Genomic DNA, 4488 nt, shown 5'->3' on the forward strand with positions numbered 1-4488 from the left:
AAATTATTCTGATCCACTCCTGTGAATTCTTTTCCTCTTTTTGTCTCTTCATTTCAGTTTAAGGAATATATAAGAAGGCAATAATCAGTGCTATAAAAATATTAATACATGAGAATGTCCACTGCAAAATCATTAATAGCAGTTACAAAATAGAAACAATAACATGTCCAAAAATATTTCACCGGATGAAGAAGCCAATAAAAAGTCATGTGTTAAAAAGAATGCGAAAGTGACACTTGGGTGGCTCAGTCAGTTAAGAGTCTGCCTTCTGCTCCGGTCATGATCCCAGTGTCCTGGGATCAAGTCCTGCATCGGGTTCCTTGCTCAGAGAGGAGCCTGCTTCTTCCTCTGCCTGCCACTCCCCCCTGCTTGTGCACTCTCTCTCTGACAAATAAATAAATAAAATATTTTTTAAAAAAAGAATATTAAAACTATTGGAATGTTCATGAGACAGTGTTAAGAAAAAGTATAATCAGCTTCACACTATGACTCCAAAAATGCATTATTGAAGAGAAGTTATAGACTATCATTCCTGAATCCCAGTCCCCACATGGACTGAAGGTTATAGACTATCATTCCTGAATCCCAGTCCCCACATGGACTGAAGGTTGGACCCTCCAGGAAAGCTGAGCTGCATGGTTTCTGAGGTCCACAGTGGTTTGTAGGCCAGGTCTGGGGAGACACCTGCTTTGCATATGCAGATCAAGGAAGCTGTTGATGTCTTCCAGACCTGCAGGTCTGCAGCCTTTCCTATGGTTATACAAATCTCTGAGTCCCTTTTATTAAAACCTTTGTTTCGTGGTAAACATAGAGTGACCTCTTTTTTATTGTTCAAACTCTGAAAATATCAGGATAACAAAGGTAATCTTACTTAAATGTGGACATTCAAGAAAAATGCACTTCCCACATTCTCCCGGTGCTCTGTCATTTATTATAAATAAGGTATGATTAGACTTTTATAGGAATCATTCTTCAGCATTTTCTGAATTTAATACAGAGTTTCTTTTCATTCAAACATTCTCCCCATTTTAATTTCAACAACCTCCCAAATTGGGTTAAAATAGTCTGTTTTGGATGATTTTGCACATTAAAGTCAATTCTTTATCCTTTTATTTTATTCCTCTGATTTTCCTCAGGATAGAGAAATGTGTGCAGGATGGAGGAACAATTTCCCCTTATGACAGCAGGAAAGGGATACCCACTAGGCTTTCATATGGGCATTGATTAACAATCTTTTTTTTTTTTTTTAAGATTTTATTTATTTATTTGAGACAGAGAGAATGAGAGAGAGCACATGAGAGGGGGGAGGGTCAGAGGGCGAAGCAGACTCCCTGCCGAGCAGGGAGCCTGATGCGGGACTCGATCCCGGGACTCCAGGATCATGACCTGAGCCGAAAGCAGTCGCTTAACCAACTGAGCCACCCAGGCGCCCCTTGATTAACAATCTTGGCGAGATGCTGTGTTGGTGAACTTGTGGGAAAAATCCACTTTCTTCCATCGTTGGTGACGGCTTATTGAAAACTTTTTGCTGGTAAATTGGTAATATCTTTATATTATAAAGACACATGTCTTTGCCTTATCAATTCTACTTCCAGAAATTTAGCCTACACTTATACAGTATGGGCAAAATATCGTATGAACACAAATATCCCATCCATCTTTTTTTTTAAAGATTTTATTTATTTGAGATAGGGAGAGAGAGAGAGAGAGAGCACAAGCAGGGGGAGCAGCAGGCAGGGGGAGAAGCAGGCTCCTCCTGAACAAGGAACCCGATGCGCAGCTCGATCCCAGGACCCTGGGATCATGACCTGAGCCAAAGGGAGACGTTTAACTGACTGAGCCCCCCAGGCGCCCAACCATCCATCATCTTTTTTTAAAGAGATGTATTAGAAACAAACTACAAGTAATGATAAGAAAATAAAAGTATATGCATAAAGTAGCTGTGGAAGATACATAATTATATACAACTCTGGTTGCCTCTAGGCAGGGGTTTTAGGAGATGGGATACACAATTAGGAGGGGGAATTTTATTATTATTATTTTTTAATTTCAGTATAGTTTACACACAGTGTTATATTAGTTTCAGGTGTACAATGTAGTGATTTAACAGTTCTGTACATTACTCAGTGCTCATCAAGATAAATGCACTCCTTAATCCCCATCACCTATTTCACCCATCCTCTCCCACCCACTTCCCCTTGATAACCCTGAGTTTGTTCTCTATAGGTAAGAGTCTGTTTCTTGGTTTGTCTTTACCTCTGTATTTTTTTTTTTTTTCACTCATTTGTTTTGTTTCTTAAATTCCACACAGGAGTGAAATCATATGGTATTTGTCTTTGTCTGACTTATTCTTTTCTCTGGCTCATTTTGCTTAGCATTATACTCTCTAGCTCCATCCATGCCATTGCAAATGGCAAGATTTCATTCCTTTTTATGGATGAATAATATTCCATTGTGTATCCACCAGTTTTATTTTTCTTTGTCAAGATTGCTTTGGCTATTCAGTGGCCTTTTGTGTTTCCATGCAAATTTTAGGACTGATTGTTCTAGTTCTGTGAAAAATGCTGTTGGTATGTTGATAGTGATTGAGTTAAATGTGTAGATTGCTTTGGGAAGTATAAGCATTTTAACAGTATTCGTTCTTCCAAACCGTGAGCATGTCTTTCCATTTCCATGTGTCATCTTCAATTCCTTTTTTTTTTTTCCTAAGATTTTATTTATTTATTTGAGAGAGAGAATGAGAGAGAGAACACATGAGAGGGGATAGGGTCAGAGGACGAAGCAGACTCCCTGCCAATCAGGGAGCCCGATGCGGGACTCGATCCCGGGACTCCGGGATCATGACCTGAGCCGAAGGCAATCGCTTAACCAACTGGGCCACGCAGGCGCCCCCTTTTTTTTTTTTCATCTTCAATTTCTTTCATCAATGTTTTATAGTTTTCAGAGTAAAGGTCTTTCACCTCCTTGATTATGTTTTATTCTTAGGTATTTTATTATTTTTGGTGCAGTTGTAAATGGGATTGTTTTATTAGTTTCTCTTTGCGCTGCTTCATTATTGGTGAATACAAATGCAACAGACTTATGTACATTGATTTTTATCTTGCAACTTTACTGTACTCATTTATAAGTTCTAGTAGTTTTTGGTGGAGTCTTTTGGGTTTTTAATACATATTATCATGTCATCTGCAAGTAGTGACAGTTTTACTTCTTCTTTACCAACTTGGATGTGTTTTATTTCTTTTTGTTGTCTGATTGCTGTGACTAAGACTTCCAGTACTATGCTTAATAAAAGTGGTGAGAGTGGACATCCTTGTCTTGTTCATGACCTTAACAGGAAAGCTATCAGTTTTTCCCTACTGAGTATGACTTTAGCTATAGGTTTTTCATATATTGCTTTTATTATGTTAAGGTATATTCCCTTTAACCCTACTTTGTTGCGTTGGTTTTTTTTTTAATCATGAGTGGATGTTGTACTTTGTCAAATGCTTTTTCTGCATCCATTGAAATGCATTTGGTTTTTATCCTGTCTTTTATTGATGTGATGTATCACGTTGATTGATTTGTGAATATTAAGCTACCCTTGCATCCCAGTAATGAAAGCCACTTAATCATGGTGAATGATTTTTTTTTTTAATGTATTGTTGAATTCTGTTTGTTAGTATTTTGTTGAGAATTTTTGCATTGTGTTCATCAGACATATTGGTCTGTAATTATCTTTCGTCATGTCTTTATCTGGTTTTGGTATTAGGGTGATAGTGACCTCATAGAATGAATTTGGAAGTTTTCTTTCTTACATTTTTTGGAATAGTTTGAGAAGGTAGGTGTTAACACTTCTTTAAATGTTTAGTAGATTTGCCTGTGAAGCTGTGTGGTCCTGGACTTTTGTTTGTTGTGAGTTTTTTTTAATTACAGATTCAATTTCACTCCTCGTTATTGGTCTGTTCAAATTTTCTGCTTCTTCCTGCTTCTGTTGTGGTAGTTTATATATTTATAAGAATTCATCCATTTCTTCTAGGTTGTAAAATTTGTTGACATATAATTTTTCATAATATTCTCATAATTGTGTGTATTTCTGTGGTGTTCGTTGTTCTTTCTTTTTCATTTGTGGTTTTGTTTATTTGGGTCCTTTCTCTCTATTTTTTATTTTTTTGATGAGTCTTGTTAGAAGTTTATCAATATTGGGGCTCCTGGGTAGCTCATTTGATTAAGTGTCTGACTTCAACTCAGGTCACGATCCCAGGGTCCTGGGAATCCATGCTCAGCAGGGAGTCTGCTTCTCCCTCTCCCTCTTCCCCCCCCCCACACTTGTGCTCTCTCTCTCTCTCTCAAATAAGTAAATACAATCTTTAAAATAGTTTATCAATTGTGTTCATTTTTTCAAAGAACCAGCTCCTGATTTCATTGATTTGATTTATTGTTTTGTTTTATTTATTTATTTATTTTTTAGTTTCCATATCACTTATTTCTGCTCGAATCTTTATTATTTCC

The sequence above is a fragment of the Mirounga angustirostris genome, unplaced genomic scaffold (genome assembly GCF_029215605.1).
Source record: "Mirounga angustirostris isolate CCGP_5_RB_7025 unplaced genomic scaffold, mMirAng1.0.hap1 SCAF_12, whole genome shotgun sequence".
NCBI classification, from domain to species: Eukaryota; Metazoa; Chordata; class Mammalia; order Carnivora; family Phocidae; genus Mirounga; species Mirounga angustirostris.